At 40.2% G+C, this 17,225-nt stretch overlaps 1 long non-coding RNA gene across 1 annotated transcript; it reads left to right on the plus strand.

Moving 5' to 3' along the window:
* The first annotated feature begins 273 nt into the window (after positions 1–273).
* Positions 274–2,641, plus strand: LOC135967407 (uncharacterized). The gene is made up of 3 exons (XR_010581512.2): positions 274–600; positions 1,736–1,857; positions 2,244–2,641. It is a non-coding gene; the product is annotated as an uncharacterized lncRNA (long non-coding RNA).
* The last annotated feature ends 14,584 nt before the right edge of the window (positions 2,642–17,225 follow it).

The raw sequence follows: 17,225 nt of genomic DNA on the forward strand, positions 1-17,225 counted from the left end.
CCCCGTCTCAAAATATAAAATCAATAAAATAAAATAAAGCGTAGCGTAATAGCATTTTATGAGCATTTAAAATATTCAAGGTATTTTATCAAATGTTAAATACTGATAAATTCTCATTTTGTCTCAGCTCTCCTGACTTTTCAAATGTATGCCAAAAAATAAGTCATTTCAAAGCTGTCAAGTGAGCTGTAAACTGGATTTACAATATTGCAAAGTAAGGCATTTCCTCAAACTGGCAAACTAATACAAACGTCTCCCCCTGTCTTGTCAGGCGTAGTCTTTCCTTCTTCTTTTTTCTTTTCAGACCTGGTGAGCAGGAAGCAGAGGACCGTTTTGAATTCAGCAGATTTTGAATAATGCCAGATCAGGAGTGGATCTCCTGGGATAAGATGCAATGGTCCCACACACTTGTATGTCACCAGAGTCTACTCTCTGGGAAACAGCAATTTGACAGAACACGTCAAGAGCTTGTGAAAATAAGTAATCCACATTCGACCTGATACCCAGAAAAAAACTGGGGTTCATTCACCTGGTGAATCTCAAACGGCTCTCCACGAGAATGCAGGTTTGGATCAGTAGGAGTTTGATGACTCACCACAGGTAAGAAGAGCCCTGCAAGGATTCTCCAAAGCAGTGTCTCCCTGAGGGAAAGTGACAGGAGGGTTTTATGCAGTGATGGAGGGGACGAGGGGCCCGCGCCTGCAGACACAGGGCATCGTCGTGCCAGCCCACAGGTTGCCTGTGATGGTGATGAAGGTGTGGCTCCTCCCAAGGTGGAGCTCATGGTCAGCGTGGTCATGAGGAATGTGCACTCAGGTTCATCTAGAACAGGAGTGTCCAATCTTTTGGCTTCCCTGGGCCACACTGGAAGAAGAAGAATTGTCTTGGGCCACATGTAAAATACACTAATACTAACTGTATCTAATGAGCTAAACAAAATTGCAAAAAAAATCTCATCAGGTTCAAAGAAAGTTTATGAATTTGTGTTGGGTCACATTCAAAGCCGTCCTGGGCCGCTGGTTGGACAAGCTTGATCTAGAAGTTGCCTGGGTCTGTCAGGAGCTGGTGCCAGCAACGAGGTGACCACATTCAACACAGGGTTTGGGATAAAACACGCTGCAAAGCAGGAGGCTGTCAAACAGGCTTATTGCTCCGGCTGACGAAATGCCTATAGTCCCTGAAGACCCTCCCTGTCTGCTTACAAACCTGTTGGGATTGTATTTGGAGACTTGGAAGAAAAGTGGGGCCTGAGTCACATAAAGGCAGCCACAGGCTGTTTCTCTGATTGTAGATCAACCTTTTCCCCACCTACATTCTTTTGTAAAATGTTGTAAAAGACTAAATGGCACTGGAGGAAAGACCCCTTTTTCCTCATTACTGACTCTCCTTGTAGGTTAACTTCCTTCTTTCCTCTCTTGCACCTGACTCCGACCAGATAGCACCAAAGGCTCTGTGACAATCAATTTACTCAAGATAGATTGTTGACTATACCATTCCTGAAAAAGAACAAGCTGCAACCAGTCAGATTGCTATAATTCATAAACCAGCCTTGTATGGAAAAGGCTGCTAAACTTTAGTCATCCTGCTAAACTTCTCTGTTTCTACCTATAGAAGTAAAACCTTAACTTCTCCATTTCAGAGCATTGATTCCATTCCTCTGAAGTCTGTGTTTCCCGGACAGTCATCCTTAAATTTTGCACTTGCATTAACTTGTGTTTTTTTTTTTTTTTTTGAGATGGAGTCTTGCTCTGTTGCCCTGGCTGGAATGCAGTGGCGCAATCTCAGCTCACTGCAACCTTCACCTCCCAGGTTCAACCGATTCTCCTGCCTCAGCCTCTTGAATAGCTGGAATTACAGGTATGTGCCACCATGCCTGGCTAATTTTTGTATTTTTAGTAGAGACAGAGTTTCACCATGTTGGCTGGGCTGGTCTCGAACTCCTGACCTCAGGTGCTCCACTTTCCCCACTCGGCTTCCCAAAGTGTTGGGATTACAGGCGTTAGCCACTGGCTGCATGAACTCTTTAGAACAGGATTCTGATCCTTTCGATTATCAGGTTGAAAAGCCATAGAAACCATTTATATACTTTAACCAAAAATATGTGTTGGGGTGCAGAAAATGATTCCTCAGAATATGGTGCTTGGGCATGCTGAGTACTTTTGAAAATTGAAAGGCCTCAGAAATAAGCCTGAGCATCAAGGTCTCTCTAACCTTGTCTTGTTCTCTCCCTCTCACCCCTCAAGTGCTCAAGTGCAGAATTTTCTTATCTGACCTAGAAAGCGTCTTGCCGAAAGAAACACATTTGCCTTCTATCCCTCTGTTACGCCACTATCCACTGCAGAAAAGAAGCTGGAAGAAAAGAAGTCAGAGGTCCAACCACACGTGGATGGACTTTTCCACAAGATAATGTCTGCCTCTCAGACTCATTCCATTTACAAGTTAATTTCTGTCTCCCTGGTCCATTCATTCTCCGTAATAATCATTTACTGCTCCTCAAAAGAATGCTGTGTATTCCCCATCTCCTTGCTCCTCTAGGAAAAAGAGTACATAAGCTTCTGTACCCGACTGGGAGACTGGGGTAATCACACTGTAATTCTCTCCCATGAATGTTAGTAAATGTGTATGCTTTTTCTCCTACTAATCTGCCTTTTGCCAGTTGATTTTCAGTGAATCTTCAGAGGGAAAAGGGAACTTTTCCCTTCGCCGGCATGCAGTCATGTAAAGATGTTCATCGCAGTGCTATTTATAGCAGAGAAAATGGCAAACACAATCAAACAACAGGGGGATGGTTAAGAAAAAATGCAAAATTGCAGTTAGACTCTGGTCTCTACCGTTAGAGAGGTTTTTTCACCCTTTTTGATTCTCACAGCAGCCCTGTGATGTAGACAAAACTGGGTCCATATTTATTCTCCCCATTATTCATGGGGGTGGGGGCCACAATGCAGACTGGAGTCACGAGAAATTCTGGGGAGAGTTTCCAACAGGAAATCAGATTCTAAACGGGGACACCTCCCAGGTGTCCTAAAGCGGAGCCCAGAGCTGACGCACAGCAGTGTGTCCGACGGACCCAGAGCTGACGCACAGCAGGTGTGTCTGACGGGGAGCTAGCGGCAAGTTCCCACACCTGGGTGAAGATGAAACCACCTTTTCGAAAATTGTGACAGCGGCCGGGCGTGGTGGCTCACACCTGTAATTCCAGCACTTTGGGAGGCCGAGGCGGGCAGATCACCTGAGGTCAGGAGTTCAACACCAGCCTGGCCAATATGGTGAAACCTCGTCTCTACTAAAAATATGAAAAAGTTAGCTGGGTGTGGTGGCAGGTGTCTGTAATCCCAGCTACTTGGGAAGCTGAGGCAGGAGAATCGCTTGAACCTGGGAGGCAGAGGTTGCAGTGAGCCAAGATCGCAACACTGCACTCCAGCCTGGGCAACAAGATCGAAACTCCATCTCAAAAAAAAAAAAAAAGTTATGACAGAGAAAGAGATCTGACCTAACCAGCTCCATCTTGCCTTTAACCTCCAAGATGCCCTGTTCATTCCTGGGCATAGGCTGAACTTATAGTTTAACTTTGAAACAAAGATGCTAACAGCCCTTTCCCTAAACAAACCCCTCCTTGCCTGGGGACCAGACTGCCTTTGTAAGACTAACAAGCTAGCCGTAAGATTAGAAATTATGGTTTAGGAGTCGCGCAGCTGGCTACAGTATTTTGAACCTTCCCAATTGCTCCTAGGGATAATATCGCGATTGTAAAACCTAAGATGGGCACTTGAGGTATTTCTCAGACCCTGCACTGGCGGTGCACTCTGATGCACCAGCTGGTGCCACCCAGGCCTGTAATCTGGCTCAACCAGTTCTGCGATCCCACCCAGGAACAGAAGACAGCAAGAATCCACTTCAGGCCTGGCACCGTGGCTCACGCCTGTAATCCCAGCACTTTGGGAGGCCGAGGTGGGAGATCATTTGAGGTTAGGAGTTCGAGACCAGCCTGGCCAACATGGTGAAACCCATCTCTACTAAAAATACAAAAATTAGGCGGGCGTGGTAGTGTATGTCTGTAATCTCAGCTACTTGGGAGGCTGAGGCAGGAGAATTGCTTGAATCCGGGAGGCAGAGGCTGCAGTGAGCCGAGATTATGCCACCACACTCCAGCCTGGGTGACAGAGGGAGACTCTGTCTCCAAAAAAAAGAAAAAGAATCTACTTCAACCTCCATATGATTTCATCTTCAACCCGACCAATATACACTCCTCACTCCCTGGTCCCACACCCGCTGAATTATCCTTAAAAGGCCCAGTTTTGAATTTTTGAGGGGCTGATTGAAGTTATGATAAAGTTCCAGTCTCCTGTTTAGCTGGCTCTACGTGTATCAAACTCTTTCTACTGCAATTCCCCTGTCGTGATAAATCAGCTCTACCTGGGCAACGGGCTAGAACTTGTTGAACTGTTAGTAAGACAGTGTAAGATCAGGCTTTATTCTGACCCACTCTCCCCATCTCACCCAGAAGAGGTGGCGTCCTAGGCTGTCCCTTTCTCTCTTGGCCTGATTGGAATTTCCCCCCGGTTAGGGAGCTCTGGAAGAACCCCCAATCCCAGGCCCCACCTTGCTCTGAGCTGGGCTTACAGGAAGCCCCCTTGTCCCATGAGGTCATGTGGAAAAACCCTGGGAAACTCTAACACCTGCTGCAGGTGTTTGCTGTTCCTTTTTTTTTTTTTTTTTTTTTTTTAGCTGTAAAATTTCTCTACCATGCAAAACGTCGATAATAATATAACAAACATTTCCATCTCTATTGCCCTGCTTAGGAAATAAAATCTTTTTTTTTTTTTCATGCAGAAATAAATTTAATAAAGTAAGTCAGAGGTTTACAAAATCCGTTACAGGTTTGGGACAGCAAAAGTCAGAAAAAGCCTCCACTGATTTTCCAGAAATGAGGACGTACAGGCTCATAGACCACCACCACCAGTGAGCTCAGCTGCCTGCAGCCTCCAAGTTTGAGATGCACCAGAGGATGCTGGGAAGCTGCTGGCAGAACATCACATATCCCATCTGCTGAGACCCATGAACCTGCCTGCAGGAGAATTCATGGCTTCTGGTGCTCTTCTGCCTTCCAAATCTTGCTCAAGAGCCTCTCCTAGGTGGAATCTAATCCAGAACCCTACTGGCACAGATTTGGGAAAATGTTATTACCAAGAATTCATAAGAAAATACAAGAGAGGGAAAATGGTGTTGAATTTCCATCAGGCCATCTGGCACACACCTCTTTAAATTCAACACTCTTACTTATTGAGAATAATTTTATTTCATATTTTTAAGGATTTATAAAATTAGCCCTTGCCCGGTTTGCCACCTGTGCCACCTTATACAGCTTATCTACATGAGTGGCTCCTACTATTCCCTAATTCTAAACTTATTGGAAAAAAAGAATAGACAGTTTAAAAGTACATTTCCAATTAATGCACCCAAATGAAAGCAATATTTAATCTGTGTTAACAACCTGAGCTAGATAAATTAATAAATGCTTAATAAATTTTCCCTCTCCCATACTTTTACCCAGAAATTCCTAATAAAACTTTCGATAATATTAAAGATTATTCAAGTAAATAAGTTGTTAACATGTTTAGAGCAGTCATCAAATTGTAAAATGTATACTGCAGTACGTATTCATTTTTAACATCCTACGTAATCATAAAGAGTAAAAATACAATCAGAACATACACATGTACAAGCGTTGGCTGCTAGAGCCACATTATCTAGATTCAGATGCAGCCGTAAATACCAGTTGTGTGAGTTTGTCAAGTTATTTGGTCTTTCCACGCCCGTTTTCTCATCTGAAAACCTTAAGAGGATAAAATCAGTTAATATACTTAGAGTTTTTAGAACAGTGCCTGGCTCACAGAAAGCACTTGGATGTTTCCATTGTCGTTCACAGAAATAAATTTGTCTTATCTTTGTTTTCATTTAACAAATATTTAGTAAACATCTTCTATATGCCAGACACTGTCCCAGACTCTGGTAATTTTAAAACAGTAAGTAGGGCAGAGACTGTCTTCCTGGCACTTCTGTTCTAGTAGAAAAAATGAAAAACAAATGAAGAATAATATGATACCCAGGGTGATAAGCACTAGGAGGGAAAAAAAATGAAAGGAGTTAGAAAGTGATGTGGCTGTACTTCAAATGGAATTGTCAAAAAAGGCCTTTCGGGGAAGGTGACATTTGACAAGAGATTTAAATGAAGTGAGAAATTAAGTTATGCCCAATGCCTAGGAGCAGAATGTCCCAGAGCTCTGAAGAAATAGCAATGTAAAGGCACTGAAGCAAAAGTGTGCTTAGTTGCTCAAGGAGCAACATATTGGCCACTATGGATAGAGTGGAGTTAGCTCGAGGGAAGACACAGCAGATGAGGTGAGAAGTCCAGTCTGACATAAGGTGATCTGTGGAACTGGCTGCAAATTTGTGCCCTACATACCTCCTTCACCTCACCCTAGTCCCTACCCTGCAGCCAGGGAGGCCAGGTCATGTTGAACCTTCTAAACCATTGTAAGACTTGTGAGTTTATATGAAGTCCTCAGGGGTTTGAGCAGGGAAGTGTTATGATCTATCTTATATTTCAAAGAATTAATGTGGGCCAGGTGCAGTGGCTCATGCCTGTAATCCTAACACTTCGGGAGGACAAGGCAGGTGAATCACTTGAGTCCAGGAGTTGGACACCAGACTGAGCAACATGGTGAAACCTGTCTCAACAAAAAATACCAAAAATTATCTGGGCATGCTGGTGTAGCACCTGTAGTCCCAGCTACTTGAGAGGCAAAGGTGGGAGGATAACCTAAGCTCAGGAGGTAGAGGCTGCAGTAAACTGAGATCATGTCACTGCATGCCAGCCTGGGCAACAGAGCAAGACCCTGTCTCACAAAAAATAAATAAATAAATATGATTAATGTGGTAGGCTGAATATGGCCTCTGAAGATGTCCACACATTAACTCCTACAACCTGTGAATATGTTATCTTACATGGTATAAAGGAATTAAAGCTGCTAATCAGATGACTTCAAAATAGGGAAATTATCCTGGATTATCCAGGGATGTCCAGTGTTATTACAGGATCGCTGAAACTGCAAGGAGGCAGAAAAGGAGGTCAAAGTAATTTGACATGAGAAGGATTTCATTCACCATTGGTAGCCTTGAAGACGGAGAAAGGGGGCCAGGACCCAAGGAATGCAGGTGGGCTCTAGAAGCTGGAAAATGCAGAGAAATTGAACAGTCTTTTCACCATCTTGGTGAGATCCACCTTAGACTTCTAAAATATTGAACTATAAGATAATAAGCTTGTATTGTCTCAAGCTACTAAGTTTGTGTTGATTCGTTACAGCAGGACTAGAAAATGTGTATGATTAATCTGGCTGCTTTGTAGAGAATAGGAGAAGGTGATGGTTCAGGCCAATGTATTGGGAAGAATGGAGTCAGGAAGACCAGACTGAAACTATTGTAGTAGTCCAACTAGGTAAGACATGTGGTTGCTTGACCTCTGGCGTATTAGTGGAGATGGTGGCAAGTATATTAAACAAAGTTGTACTAAACGGTAACTAAAATATGAGAAAAAAGCAGAAAGAAAACTGTGAGATCAATGGAAAGTCATTTGTTTGTTTTGCTTCTTTGTTCAAGAGGAAGATATTTGTATGCCAATAAAAATCATCCAATAGGGAGGGAAAATTGATATGTTGGAAATATCCAAAGCCCTTAAGAGGCTTACCATTTACTGCTTGCTCCAGCTCTTGGTTACCCCTCAACTTCCACTGTCCTTTATTTACTTCATTCAAGACCTTGTCTCTTGCAGATCTTCAGGCATACCAAGCATACTAATGAACTGCATTCACTATTTCTCCTGCATGATGAAATCCACAGAGTTCCCTCCCTCACTTCACGCAAACCCTCATTCAAATGTTAGCTTCAGATAGGTCTTCGGCCCTTCCCATCTCAGTTAGCAGCCTCCTGTTTCCAACCTCACACTCTATTTCCAAGTTCTAGTCTTTTTGCTCCATAGCAGATACCACCATCTGGTAATATATCATATTTTTACAAATGGCTTGCCTGACTTTCCACTAAACTCCAATCTTAAGTCCTTAAATGTTGACATTGGACCTGTTTCATTTCCTGTGACACTCAGTGTTCATTATCTCCCTATCACTTAGAAAGTACACAATATCAGCTGAACGAATTAATTAATGAAAGAAAGAAGAACTAACTGACTATACTGATGCACAATATGGTAACTGATCTGGCTAGAATTACTAAGAAATGTTTACTATAATTAAGGGGTATAGTCAACAAAATTTGTTAAGGCAGTCTATTTAGTTGATAGATTTTAAAAATTCAGGTAAGATGTAATCTCAGACTTCAGGATGAGGTTAGAAAATGTCTCCCTGCAAAACTAAAGTCAATAATGAACTACATACATTGAATGATATTAGAAATATACAAAGTAACACCCACTCCCCAGGGAGGCATATTTGGGCTAGGAAATGAATAGCATATTGGAAAGAGCAATATTTGTATTTGGAAGATCTAGATTTAAACTTGAACTCTGCCATTTGCTACCTGTGCTCTCTGCTTTTCTTTCTTCTCTCTTTTCTTTTCCTTTTCTTTCCTTTCTTCGTTTGACTCATATTTATAAAATGCTACTTTGAGCCAAGAATTTGGCTAGTGGCAAAAGGGAAAGTGCATATGGTGGGGAAGAGAGGGAACACTAAGCAGAGAGACTTGAAGGGAAATGGCATTTCAGGCTGAGATAGAATAAACTGTGTCATGATGGCGAGAAAGAACAAAGCCTATGAGAAGAATTATAACCACCAAATCTCTGTATCTGGCTGAACTACTAAGATTTCAAGCATAAATGTCCAAATCCAAAAGAAGAAGAGTATAAAGAGTTAGACAATAACAACAGTTAAGATTTTAAAAGATAAGGGAATTCTACAAGGGAAACAAGTATTTCTTAGAGAAGTATGACACCTAGGAGTTTGTAGTGTCAAGCAAGAAAGGAAATGAGAATCTCAGAAAAGAAACATAAAGAGAGCCAAATAAATCTACTAAGATTTGAGCTGAAAAAAATATAAGGACAAAGTGAGTAACGTGAAAGAATAAGAAACGCAAGCCCTCACTCCTTTGTACAGACACTAAATTAACAACAATATATGCTCCAAAAAACCTCTATGAGAACTGCAGAAACCAGTTAGGAAGTCACAGTACCCAAGAGAAGCCCAAAGTCAAGAATAGCTGCATTAACATGGGTAAGAAGAGTCATTTTATTTCAGCCATGCCAGCCCCTTCCCCAAGCTAGCACAGGGCAATGGGAATAAAATCCCAATTTGAAACTTCTCCTTGAGAGACGAAGGAAGAGTAGAAATTTTCAAGGGGGTGCTTGAGGTGCGGGGTTTCTGTCTCGCCTGACTCAGCAATTACAAGGAATTGTTATTACTTGGGATGCCTGGGGCTGCTGAAAACAATACAGAGCTCAGCAGCTTATGGCACTACCAGAGAAATTGTAATGCCACAGACAGAAGCTGGAACAGCTCACTGAGATCAGGAGAAATTACCCAGCTAGTAGCTTCTCCCTTGGGAACAAAAGAGAAGAGTGAAACAAGTATTCAGTGTTCCAGCTTTCTGAAGGGCTGTTCAACAAACTGGTTTCTGTCTTGACTGATTCAGATTACTTACAGAACTGGCATATTTTAGATGCCTAGAACCTCAGAAAACAAAAGAGAGCTCATCATCTTGTTAGTACCATAGACAGACAACACAGGAAGCAAGAGACTCAAGTTCCGGAAAAAGAACTGAGAAAACTTCTCTAATAGGGAAATTACCTATTTCCCAAGTCCAGAGAGGAAGCATCTTCATGAAAGTATTGAGAGGCCCCCAGAATCTCTAGCCATGCTGAATGGCTAAGGTCTTCCCCTGTATAAAGCCAGTTCATAAGGACTGGAGGACATGCTATTTTTTAAATGCAAATATCACAATGAAAAATTAACAAGGCTTAGAAAGAAACAGGAAACCATTGCCCAATCAGAGAAACAAAATAAATCTCAAGAAACCAGCACCAGAGAAACAAAGATCTACGAACCACCAAAAAATTTAAAATAATTGTCTCAAAGATCATTGCACTATAAGAGAATACAGATAAGCAACTAAACAAAAATCACTGGAGCAATGCATAAACAACAAAGAGCATCAACAAAGAGATAGAAACTACAAAGAAAAGAAGAAAAAGAACCAAACAAAAATTCTGGATATGAATAAAACAACAGTTGATTTAAAAAATTCACTAGAGGGGATAATAGAAGACTTGATCAAGCAGAAGAAAGAATCAAGAAACCTGAAGACAGTTTATTTTAAATTATCAAGTCAGAGGAACATGAAAAAAGGAAAGAAAAAAGTGAACAAAGTCTATGAAACTTACGAGACACTCTCAAGCAGACTGGTATACACATTATGAGGGTTCTGGAAGAAGAATAAAGAACAGAAAGCATATTTGAAAAAGTAATAGCCAAAATGTCCCCAAATCTGAAGAAGGGAATGGATATTCAAATTCAAGATGCTTAAAAAATGCCACCTAAGATGAACTGAAAGGGACCCACATCAGGGCACATTATAATCAAACTGTCACAAGTCAAAGAAAAAGAATATTGAGAGCAGAAATAATAAAAAGCAGTTTATTCTGTACAAAAGGATGCCCATAATCTTATGAGATTTCTCAGCAGAAACATTATGTGCCAGAAGGCAGTGAGGTTATATACTCAAGTGCTAAAAAAAAAAAAAAAAAAAAAAAAAAAGGGCCTATCAAGAACAAAATATTTGGCAAAACTATCTTCTAAAAATGAAAAAGAAATAAAGACATTCCTAGATAAATAAAAGCTGAGGAAGTTCATCACCACTAGACCTGACTTAAAGGAATTACTAAAGGGAATCCTTCAAGTTGAAGTGAAAGTATGCTAGACAGCAACACAAAAACATTTAAAAATATAATACACTTTGGGCTGGGCGCAGTGGCTCATGCCTGTAATCCCAGCACTTTGGGAGGCCGAGGTGGGCAGATTATGAGGTCAGAAGATCAAAACCATCTTGGCTAACACGGTGAAACCCCGTCTCTACCAAAAATACAAATAATCAGCCAAGCGTGGTGGCAGGCGCCTGCAGTCCCATCTCCTCGGGAGACTGAGGCAGGAGAATGGCATGAACCTGGGAGGCAGAGCTTGAAGTGAGCCGAGATCGTGCCACTGCATTCCAGCCTGGGTGACAGAGCAAGACTCCATTTCAAAACAAAATAAAAATAAAAATACAAAAATGTACTTTGGTAAAGGTAAACATAAAAAAATACAGAAACTTGTAATGCTATAATATAGATGCATAAATCATTTTCAATTCTAGTATAGAATTTAAAAGGCAAAGCATGAAAATGAGTATAACAATAAAGCTTTTAATGGATATGAAATAGTTTAAAATGTAATTGTGACAGCAATAACATAAAATGGGAAGCAAAGATGTAAAGGAGTAGAGTTTTGTATATGGTTGAAATTCAGTTATCAGTTTAAACTATAGTGTTATAACTAAGTTTTTTTTTTTTTTTTTTTTTTTTTTTTGAGACGGAGTCTCGCTCTGCCGCCCAGGCTGGAGTGCAGTGGCCAGATCTCGGCTCACTGCAAGCTCCACATCCCGGGTTCACGCCATTCTTCTGCCTCAGCCTCCCGAGTATCTGAGACTACAGGCGCCCGCCACCTCGCCCGGCTAGTTTTTTGTATTTTTTTTTTTTAGTAGAGACGGGGTTTCACCGTGTCAGCCAGGATGGTCTCGATCTCCTGACCTCATGATCTGCCCGTCTCGGCCTCCCAAAGTGCTGGGATTACAGGCTTGAGCCACCGCGCCTGGCCATAACTAAGTTTTTTTATGTAATCTTTGTGTTAACCACAAAAAAAAAACCTATACAAGATGCACCAAAGAAAATGAGAAAGCAGCCGGGCGCGGTGGCTCAAGCCTGTAATCCCAGCACTTTGGGAGGCCGAGACGGGCGGATCACGAGGTCAGGAGATCGAGACCATCCTGGGTAACACAGTGAAACCCCGTCTCTACTAAAAATACAAAAACTTAGCCGGGCGAGGTGGCAGGCGCCTGTAGTCCCAGCTACTCGGGAGGCTGAGGCAAGAGAATGGCGTGAACCCGGGAGGCGGAGCTTGCAGTGAGCTGAGATCCGGCCACTGCACTGCACTCCAGCCTGGGTGACAGAGCAAGACTCCGTCTCAAAAAAAAAAAAAAAAAAAAAAAAAAAAAAAGAAAATGAGAAAGCAATCAATGCAATTTACTACAATCAGTAAAAACACAAAGAAAGACAGTAAGAAAGGAAAATGAGTGAGATAACACCAAGAAATAAATAAAATATAAAATGACATCAGTCTTTCCTAAAGTAATTACTTTAAGTGGAAATAGATTAAACTCCCCAATCAAAACAGAGTGGCTAAATGTATTTAAAAAAAAAACAAGATCCAACTATATGCTGTCTACAAGAGACTTACTGCAGCTATAAGAACATGCATAAGCCAAAGGTAAAAGAATGAATATATACATTCCAAGCAAATGGTAAACAAAAGAGAGCAAGAACAGCCATATTTATATTAGTCAAAATAGACTTTCTGTCCAAAACTGTCACAAAAAAAGGACATTATATAATGATGAAAGAATCAATTCACTAAGAAGCTATAACAATTATAAATATATATCCATGTGATAACAGAGCACACTAAGATATAAAGTATCACTGACAGAAGTGAAGGAAAGAATAGGCAATAACACAATAATAGTAAGAGGTTTCAATACCTCACTTTCAACAATAGATAGATCAACCACATAGGAGATCAATAAGGAAGCATAGGATTTGAACAATATTATACACCAAATGTACCTAACAAAAATATACAGAACACTCCACCCAACAACAGCAGAATACACATTCTTCTCAAGCACACAGGGGAAATTCTTCAGAATAGCTCCTGTGTTGGGCCACAAAACAAGTCTTAACAAATTTTAAAAGTCATATGAAGTGTCTTCTCTAAGTATGATGGAATAAAATTATAAATCAACAGCAAAAGGAAAACTAGAAAATTCAAAAATATGTGAAAGTCAGCACACTTTTAAACAACCAATGAATCAAAAAAGAAGTCACAAGAAAAATTAGAAAATAATTTCAAACAAATGAAAATGAAAACACAACATACTAAAACTTGTAGGATGCAGTAAAAGCAATACAAAGAGACAATTTATAGCAGTATTATACCTATATTAAAAAGGAAAAATATCAAATAAACAACCTAATTTACACCTTGAGAAACTAGAAAAGCATAGAACAAGCTAAATCAAACGTTAAAGGAAGGAAGGAAATAGCAATGTTCAAAGCAGAAATAAATAAAATAGAGAATAGAAAAAGTCGGTGAAACTGAGTGTTGGTATTTTTAAAAGATCAACAAATTAACAAACCACCTACTAGATTAACCAAGAAAAAGAGAGAAAAGATTCAAATAACAAAAATCTGAAATGAAAGAAGAGAGATTAGACGGATGCCACAGCAATAAAAAAGGATCACAAGATACTACTATAAACAATTATACAACAACAAATAGGGTAAGCTAGAAGACATGAATAAATTTTTATAAACAGGTTGGGCATGGTGGCTCACACCTGTAATCTCAGCACTTTGTGAGGCCACAACAGGAAACTGGGAGTTTGAGACCAGTCTGGGTAACATAGTGAGGCTGTGTCTCTACCAAAAATAAAATAAAATAAAAAAGAAAATTAATTAAATTAGCCAAGCATGGTGGCCCATGCCTATAGTCCCAGCTACTTGGGAAACTGAAGTGAGAGGATTGGTTGAACCCAGGAGGTTGAGGCTGTAGTGAGTAATTATCATGCCACAGCACGCTAGCCTGTGTGACAGAGTGAGACCCTATTTCAAAAAAAAAAAAAAAAAAAAAAATTTAAAAAAAGAAAGAAATTACTCTTGGGTTTATCTATAAAGACTACTATTGTTATTGACTTTTTAAAAATTAATTTATTATTATTATACTTTAAGTTGTAGGGTACATGTGCATAACATGCAGGTTAATTACATATGTATACTTGTGCCATGTTGGTGTGCTGCACCCATCAACTCATCATTTACATCAGGTATAACTCCCAATGCAATTCCTCTCCCCTCCCCCCTCCCCATGATAGGCCCCTGTGTGTGATGTTCCCCTTCATGAGTCCAAGTGATCTTATTGTTCAGTTCCCACCTATAAGTGAGAACATGCGGTGTTTGGTTTTCTGTTCTTGTGATAGTTTGCTAAGAATGATGGTTTCCAGCTGCATCCATGTCCCTACAAAGGACGCAAACTCATCCTTTTTGATGGCTGCATAGTATTCCATGGTGTATATGTGCCACATTTTCTTAATCCAATCTGTCACTGATGGACATTTGGGTTGATTCCAAGTCTTTGCTATTGTGAATAGTGCTGCAATAAACATACGTGTGCATGTGTCTTTATAGCAGCATAATTTATAATCCTTTGGGTATATACCCAGTAATGGGATGGCTGGGTCATATGGTACATCTAGTTCTAGATCCTTGAGGAATCGCCATACTGTTTTCCATAATGGTTGAACTAGTTTACAATCCCACCAACAGTGTAAAAGTGTTCCTATTTCTCCACATCCTCTCCAGCACCTGTTGTTTCCTGACTTTTTAATGATCGCCATTCTAACTGGTGTGAGATGGTATCTCATTGTGGTTTTGATTGGCATTTCTCTGATGGCCAGTGATGATGAGCATTTTTTCATGTGTCTGTTGGCTGTATGAATGTCTTCTTTTGAGAAATGTCTGTTCATATCCTTTGCCCACTTTTTGATGGGGTTGTTTTTTTCTTGTAAATTTGTTTGAGTTCTTTGTAGGTTCTGGATATTAGCCCTTTGTCAGATGAGTAGATTGCAAAAATTTTCTCCCATTCTGTAGGTTGCCTGTTCACTCTGATGGTAGTTTCTTTTGCTGTGCAGAAGCTCTTTAATTTAATGAGATCCCATTTGTCAATTTTGGCTTTTGCTGCCGTTGCTTTTGGTGTTTTAGACATGAAGTCTTTGCCCATGCCTATGTCCTGAATGGTACTACCTAGGTTTTCCTCTAGGATTTTTATGGTATTAGGTCTAACATTTAAGTCTCTAATCCATCTTGAATTAATTTTCGTATAAGGAGTAAGGAAAGGATCCAGTTTCAGCTTTCTACTTATGGCTAGCCAATTTTCCCAGCACCATTTATTAAATAGGGAATCCTTTCCCCATTTCTTGTTTCTCTCAGGTTTGTCAAAGATCAGATGGCTGTAGATGTGTGGTATTATTTCTGAGGACTCTGTTCTGTTCCATTGGTCTATATCTCTGTTTTGGTACCAGTACCATGCTGTTTTGGTTACTGTAGCCTTGTAGTATAGTTTGAAGTCAGATAGCGTGATGCCTCCAGCTTTGTTCTTTTGACTTAGGATTGTCTTGGAGATGCGGGCTCTTTTTTGGTTCCATATGAACTTTAAAGCAGTTTTTTCCAATTCTGTGAAGAAACTCATTGGTAGCTTGATGGGGATGGCATTGAATCTATAAATTACCTTGGGCAGTATGGCCATTTTCACGATATTGATTCCTCCTATCCATGAGCATGGTATGTTCTTCCATTTGTTTGTGTCCTCTTTTATTTCACTGAGCAGTGGTTTGTAGTTCTCCTTGAAGAGGTCCTTTACATCCCTTGTAAGTTGGATTCCTAGGTATTTTATTCTCTTTGAAGCAATTGTGAATGGAAGTTCATTCCTGATTTGGCTCTCTGTTTGTCTGTTACTGGTGTATAAGAATGCTTGTGATTTTTGCACATTAATTTTGTATCCTGAGACTTTGCTGAAGTTGCTTATCAGCTTAAGGAGATTTTGGGCTGAGACAATGGGGTTTTCTAAATATACAATCATGTCATCTGCAAACAGGGACAGTTTGACTTCTTCTTTTCCTAACTGAATACCCTTGATTTCTTTCTCTTGCCTAATTGCCCTAGCCAGAACTTCCAACACTATGTTGAATAGGAGTGGTGAGAGAGGGCATCCCTGTCTTGTGCCAGTTTTCAAAGGGAATTTTTCCAGTTTTTGCCCATTCAGTATGATATTGGCTGTGGGTTTGTCATAAATAGCTGTTATTATTTTGAGGTACGTTCCATCAATACCGAATTTATTGAGCGTTTTTAGCATGAAGGGCTGTTGAATTTTGTCAAAAGCCTTTTCTGCATCTATTGAGATAATCATGTGGTTCTTGTCTTTGGTTCTGTTTATATGCTGGATTATGTTTATTGATTTGCGAATGTTGGACCAGCCTTGCATCCCAGGGATGAAGCCCACTTGATCATGGTGGATAAGCTTTTTGATGTGTTGCTGAATCCGGTTTGCCAGTATTTTATTGAGGATTTTTGCATCGATGTTCATCAGGGATATTGGTCTAAAATTCTCTTTTTTTGTTGTGTCTCTGCCAGGCTTTGGTATCAGGATGATGTTGGCCCATAAAATGAGTTAGGGAGGATTCCCTCTTTTTCTATTGATTGGAATAGTTTCAGAAGGAATGGTACCAACTCCTCCTTGTACCTCTGGTAGAATTCAGCTGTGAATCCATCTGGTCCTGGACTTTTTTTGGTTGGTAGGCTATTAATTATTGCCTCAATTTCAGAGCCTGCTATTGGTCTATTCAGGGATTCAACTTCTTCCTGGTTTAGTCTTGGAAGAATGTAAGTGTCCAGGAAATTATCCATTTCTTCTAGATTTTCCAGTTTATTTGCGTAGAGGTGTTTATAGTATTCTCTGATGGTAGTTTGTATTTCTGTGGGGTCGGTGGTGATATCCCCTTTATCATTTTTAATTGCATCGATTTGATTCTTCTCTCTTTTCTTCTTTATTAGTCTTGCTAGTGGTCTGTCAATTTTGTTGATCTTTTCAAAAAACCAACTCCTGGATTCATTGATTTTTTGGAGAGTTTTTTGTGTCTCTATCTCCTTCAGTTCTGCTCTGATCTTAGTTATTTCTAGCCTTCTGCTAGCTTTCGAATGTGTTTGCTCTTGCTTCTCTAGTTCTTTTAATTGTGATGTTAGAGTGTCAATTTTAGATCTTTCCTGCTTTCTCTTGTGGGCATTTAGTGCTATAAATTTC

Source organism: Macaca fascicularis, chromosome 15 (genome assembly GCF_037993035.2).
Source record: "Macaca fascicularis isolate 582-1 chromosome 15, T2T-MFA8v1.1".
Lineage (NCBI taxonomy): Eukaryota > Metazoa > Chordata > Mammalia > Primates > Cercopithecidae > Macaca > Macaca fascicularis.